The sequence below is a fragment of the Neovison vison genome, chromosome X, assembly GCF_020171115.1.
Source record: "Neovison vison isolate M4711 chromosome X, ASM_NN_V1, whole genome shotgun sequence".
Lineage (NCBI taxonomy): Eukaryota > Metazoa > Chordata > Mammalia > Carnivora > Mustelidae > Neogale > Neogale vison.
Window position 1 is genome coordinate 105,657,714 of NC_058105.1, and position 6,547 is coordinate 105,664,260.

Here is a 6,547-nt window from a genome sequence, read left to right on the forward strand (position 1 = left end):
GAATGAAATCTTACCATCTGCAAGGATGTGGATGGATCTCGAGTGGATTAAGCTCAGCAAAGTCAATAAGAGGAGACTTGACTCCTACATAATTTTAGAAAGAAAACAGATGAACACAGTAAGGGGAGTAAGATAGGCCAATGAGGAAACAGACTCAACCTTAGGGCACAAATCGAGGGTTGCTAGAGGGCAGGGGTGTGGGGGGAAAGGTTAAATGGTAATGGCTATTAGGGAGGGCACCTGTTGTGATGAGCTCTGGGTGTTCTATGCAGGTGAGGAATCACGGAATCCTACCCCAGAAGCAAAGGAACGAACACTGCTTGCAACGAATTGGAATTGAAGTCAATGAAGAAAAGAAGACCATGTTCTGCTTCATGAAGAGTGAGGTAAAGATAGAATGATTTTCGCTCTCCTGTTGTGTAGATGATCATTTTCAAACACAGGGTCGTAGGATACGCTAGTTTCTTATTGCATAAGGAGTCCTGAGAAAGTTGCCGTGAAAAATTCAGGTCTCAGAGCATGTCCTTGTTCCACTGATCTGTTCCTTCCAGTGTGCCCAGGTACAAAGGTAAGTGGGGAGAAGTATGGCAGAAGAGGAAAGAAGGTGTTAAGCAGTCAGGAGGTTGCTTTCTCCCTTTCTCATGAAAACCTTGGGCCAGTGTAAATTGAGAAGGAGGGGCATTCCCAGACTTTTGCAGCAGACAAGGGAGTTCCAGGTCTGCCTAGAGCTGACAGGGGTCCCTGAAGATAGCTGAGCTAGGGGCATGGCAGGCCCAAACTGTTGGTGCAGAGGTGGGTTCCCCGAGGGGCTGAGTTGAGGACAGGGATGAGGCGGCACATCAGGCTCTGGGTTTGTAGCCAGGGGGCTGTAGAACGTGGGCGAATCCTCAGGAGGCAGGCAGGTTTCTCTGGTTTTGAGGGTTTTGCGCAGCTCCAGTCGGCACGGTTTCCTCTGGGTGGCAGTTGGACTCCTGGTGTGTGGCTCCAGAGTCCCGAGTCTGGAGGCCTGCAGGGACAGGGCCCTGGAGATGGAAGCCTGAAAACCAAACCGAGGGTTAGGGTCAGGGCTTAGGGGCAAGGCAGGCCCAATCTGCCAGTGCCGGGGGCAGGCACCCCATGGGACTGAGTAGTAGGAAGTTTTTTTCTTGCATGCAACGGGCTCCTAGAGGTCTTTCTCACAGGGTTCATGTGTGACCATTCGGGAGCCCAGGCCATGCCCCCCGCAGGGGCCTGTGCTGCTGGAAGTGAGTTTACCAGGTGTTTTCCAGCCAATTCTCACACGCTTTCTGCCCAAATTGATTTCGATTTGGGCAGATCTCTAATGATAATTGCCCAGTGTTGGGCAGCGATTTGGGCCACACTGGCACCCACAGTCTTAAGTGCTTTCTCGTTAGGTGCATGTCGTGGCCATCTGGGAACATGGGCTGGACCCCCGCGGCTTCCCCAAAGACCCCGTGCACGGTAGCTTTCTGGGGGTAGAGTTGAGGGAGGGGTTCTGGCTGAACATCAGCCTTCATGTTTGCAGCCCAGTGTGGTGCCGAATGTGGGGGTGGCCTCAGGTGGGGGGCATGCAGGTTTCTCCCACTCTGTGAGTTTTGTGCACCTCCAAAGAGCACGGTTTCCTCCTGGGTGGCCGTCAGAGTCCTTAGTTATGCCTCTGGGTTCCCCAATCTGAAGGGCTTGGGGGACAAGCCCCTGAGGATGGAAGCCTGCAGACCCTACCGAGGTTTAGGGTGAGGGTCTAGGGGCATGGCAGGCCTGATGGGCCAGCGCCCGGTTGGGCACCCTAGGGGCTGAGTAGCAGGAGGCGTTGTCCTGGCATTCACCTGGCTTGTAGAGTGCTTTCCTACAGGGTTTGGGCTGCAGCCACTCCAGAGCCTGGGCCAGACCCAGGTAGTGGCCCTGGGGGCTTTGTGCCACCAGAAGCAAGTTCACCGGCAGTTTTCCAGCCAATTCTCATGAGCTTTCTGCCCAAATTGATACTGATTTGGACAGAAAGCTCGTGAGAATTGTCAGCGTTGCACAGCGATTCAGCTGCCATCTAAAGTGCTTTCTTGCTAGGTGTGTGTTGCAACCATCTGGCAACATGGACAGATCCCACACCGCTTTTCTGAGGGCCCCCGCACAGGGGAGCTATCCAGGGGCAGAGTTGAAGGAAAGGGTCCCGCTGAACATTAGCCTCTGTGTTTGTGGCCTGTTGTAGCACCAATGGTGGGAGTGGCCTCTCGTGGCTGGGGGGCAGGGGGGGGTGTCATGAAGCTTTCTCCTGCTCTGAGGGGTTTGTGTAGCTCCAAATGGCACGGTTTCCTCCCGTGTAGCAGGCAGAGATCTGGGGTGTGTCTCAGGGGTTGCCAATCTGGAGCGCTTGAGGTCCAGGTCTCTGGAGAGGGAAGCCTGAAAACCCAACCTAGGGTTCGGGTTAGGGCCTAGGGGCATGTCAGGCCCCATCTGCCAGTGCTGAGACCGGCACCCCAGGAGGATGATTAGAAGGCGGCTTTGGCCACGCATGTGCCTGGCTTTTAGAGAGCTTTCTCGCAGTGTTCTTGCTGTGACTACTTGGGACCTAGGGCCGGGCCCACACAGCCAGAATGGAGTTCATGCGGGGGGTTTCTGGCCAATTTTCATGAGCTTTCTGGCCAAATTGATATTGGTTTGGGCATTAAGCTTTTGAGAATTGGCTGGGGTTGTGCAGTGATTTGGGCCACCGTCACACCCGCTGTTCAGAGTGCTTTCTCGCTAGGTGCGTGCTGTGATCACCAGGGAACTCAGGCCGCAGATACTTGGCTCCCCTGATGGCCCCAGCTGAGGGGAGCTTTCTGGGAGGCAGAGGAGAGGGAAGGGCTCAGGCTGCGTCAGGCTCCGTGTTGGCGGCCTGGTGGGGCGCCGAATGTGGGGGTGGCCTCAGGCGGGGGGCATGCAGCTTTCTCCCGCTCGGAGGGTTTTGCATAGCTCCAAAAGGCACAGTTTCCTCCTGGGTAGCAGGTGGATTCCTGGGCCTTTGCTCCGGGGTCCTCAATCTGGAGGGCTTGGGGAACAGGCCCCTGCGGACAGAAGCCTGAAGACCCAACCGAGTGTTTGGGTTAGGGCCAAGGGGCATGACAGGCTGGATCTGCCATTGCTGAGACCAACACCGCAGGGAGCTGATTCTAGGGAGGCTTTGGCCACGTGTGCACCTGGCTTTTAGAGTGCTTTCTCACAGGGTTTCGGCCACGACCACTCAGGACCTTGAGCCAGGCTCAGGCAGCTCCCCTGAAGGACACCTCTGCTGTAAACTTCTGTACGGGGGTTTTTGGACAATTCACATGAGCTTTCTACCCAAATTGATATAGATTTTGGCAGAAAGCTCTTGAGATTGGCCAGCATTGCATGGCTATTTGGGCCTTGCACAAGCCCGGTGTTGGGAGCGCATTCTCACCAGGCAAGTGTTGTGACCCACCTGGCTCCTGAACTGACAATGCATCAAAGAAATAAAACAGACATAAAAAAAACTTGAAATAAAGGAAAATGGAAGCACAATATGCCAAAATTTATGTGATGTGGCAACAGTTCTAATAGGAAAGATAATGCCTACCTTAAAAGAAAGCTCTTGAATAAGAATCTACATGTACCTCTCAAGGAACTAGAAAAAGAAGAACTTAAGTAAGTCCAATGTTAGTAGAAGAAAAAACATGACAAAGATCAGAGCAAAAATAAATGGAGGTTAAAAAGACATTATAACTAAAAGGTGTGTTTTTTAAAATATAAAAAAAGTTGACAATCCCTAAAAAACAAAGACTCAGAACTGAAAGAACAGACATTATACCTCCTGAGAAACACTAGGACCAGATGATTTCACTGGTGAATTCTACCAAACATTAAAAAAAATCAATACCAGTTCTCCTCAAACTCTGCTTAAAAACATAAGAAGAGGAAATACTCCTAAACTAAATTTTATTTTATGAGGCCAGCATTACTCTGATACCAAAGTCATATTAGGACACCATGTATAGGGAGATTGGGCTCTGGGATTTTTTTGTTTGTTTTTAAGATTTATTTCTTTATTTTAGAGAGAGACAGAGAGCATGAGCTGAAGGGGCAGAGGGAGAGAATCTCAAACAGACTCCACACTGAGCACAGAGCTTAATGTGGGGCACGATCTCATGACCAGGAGATCACGACCTGAGCGGAAACCAAGAGTCTGTCACTCAACCAACTGCACCACCCAGGTGCCCTCCTGGCCTGTGGTTTTCTTATAAATACATTTGCAAAAAATCTCAACAAAATTCTAGCAAACCCAATCCAACAGGACATTGAGAAGACTATACACCATGATCAAGTGGGATTTTCCCCTGGGATACAAGGGTAGATCAATATATGCAGATAATTAAATGTAATAAATTAATAAAATCAAGACAAAATCAGAGAGGGAGACAAACCATGAAAGACTTAATCATAGGAAACAAACTGAGGTTGCTGGAGGGGAGTTGGGTGGGGGGAAGGGGTAACCGGTGCTGGACATTAAGGAGGGCATGTGATATAGTGAGCACTGGGTATTATAAATGACTGATAAATCACTGACCTCTACCTCTGAAACCAATAATACATTATATGTTAGTTAACTGAATTTAAGTAAAAATAAATATGGAAAAAATTTTATAATCTCAATAGATGCAGGAAAAGCATTTGACAAGATTCAACATCCTTACATATTAAAAACTCAAGAGACTGGGTATAAAAGGAATGCACCTCAACATAGCAAAATCTATATATAAAACCCTCAATGGTATAAAGTTGAAAACTTTCCTGCTAAGATTAGGGATGAGATCAAGGTGCCCACTCTCAGCTCCTATTCAGTGCAGCACTGGAAGCCCCAGTAGAGCAATTAGGCAAAAAAAAAAAATAAAATAAAGGCATCCAGATTGGAAAGGGAGAAGTAAAACTATTTCCGTTTACAGAAAATATGATCTTACACAGAAAATCCCTGAAGACCCTACCAAAAAAAGTATTAGATCTAATAACCAAATTAAAGTTGTAGGATATGGAATTAATGTAAAAAGATTAGTTGTGGGATGCCTGGGTGGCTCAGTCTATTAAGCGTCTGCCTTTAGCTCAGGTCATGATTCCAGGGTCCTGGGACCGAGTACTGCATAGGCTCCCTGCTTCAGTGGGGAGCCTGCTTCTCCCTCTGCCTGCTCTGTCTGCAGCCCTCCCTGCTTGTGCTTTCTCTCTCTCTGACAAAATTTAAAAAAAAAACACAGGTTAGTTGTGTTTCTATACACAGAAAAAAACTATCTGAAAAAGAAACACTATTCCATTTACAGGAGCATCGAAGTACATAGGAACATCTTTAACTTGGATATGAACCTAGGAGTGAACATCCTGCCCTTTGTGAAAACTTGAATGGACTTTGAGGGCCTTAGTCTATGTGAGGTAAGTCAGAGAAAAACAAACTACATGATATCAGTCACATGCGGAAACAGTAAAATGGAGGTTATACCAGGGGCTAGGGGATAGAGGGGAAGGACAAACACTGACCGAGGTTATAAACATATAATGAGTAGTAAATAAGCTCTAGAGATCTAATGCACAAGATAGTAAATAAAACAAACATCGAATTTGCCAAGAGACTAAAACATAATTATTCTAATCATTAAAAAGAAATATAACATGATAGAGGGGTAATTATTGCTACCATGGCAATTATAATATATAAATATATCAAGTTAACATTTTATACAACTTAAATTTTACAGTATTATAAATATATTTCATTAAAAATTTCAAGACACTGATGAGAAATAACTGAAGACATGAATAAATGAACTTCGTTAAAATGTCCATACCACCCAGAGCTATCTACAGACTCAGTGCAAGCCCTATCAAAATTCCAATGACAGTTTTCATAGTAAGAGAAAACAATCCTAAAGTTTTAGGTAACAACCAAAGACTGAATCACCAAAGGAATCTTGAGGAAAAACAAAGCTGGTTGTCATTATACTTTCTGATTTCAGACTTCAATACAAAGCTGTAGCAATCAAACCAGAATGGTACTGGCATAAATACAGACGCACTGAACAACAGAACAGAATCTAGAGCCCAGAGATGAGCCCTTGCATATGTGGTGAACTCCTATTTCACAAGGAAATCAAGAAGATTCAAGAGAGGAAAGATAGAGTCTCTTCAGTATGTGGTGTTGGGGAAACCGGACGACAACATGCAGAAGAATGAAGCTGGACTCCTATCTTACTCCACTGCCCCAAATTAACTTGGAATGGCTTAAACTCTAAGATCCCAAACTGTGAAACTACTATAAGAAAACACAGGGACTATGTTCCTCCATCTGGGTCTTGGCAATGATTTTTTTTTTAATATACAACAAAAGCACAAGCAACCACGGCAAAAATAAAAAAGTAGAACTATATTGAATTACAAAGCTTCTGCAAAGCAAAAGAATTAAGAAAACAAAAAAAATCTACAAACAGCAGAAAATACTTTTAAAACCATCTATCAGATAAGGAGTTAATATAATACCTATATAAATTATTCGCACAACTCAATAGCAAAACCC

The 6,547-nt window shown here is 46.2% G+C and overlaps 1 long non-coding RNA gene across 1 annotated transcript; it reads left to right on the plus strand.

Moving 5' to 3' along the window:
• The first annotated feature begins 266 nt into the window (after nucleotides 1-266).
• LOC122896404 lies at nucleotides 267-6,337 on the plus strand. Its single transcript, XR_006382409.1, has 3 exons — nucleotides 267-386; nucleotides 5,301-5,409; nucleotides 5,991-6,337. It is a non-coding gene; the product is annotated as an uncharacterized LOC122896404 (long non-coding RNA).
• The last annotated feature ends 210 nt before the right edge of the window (nucleotides 6,338-6,547 follow it).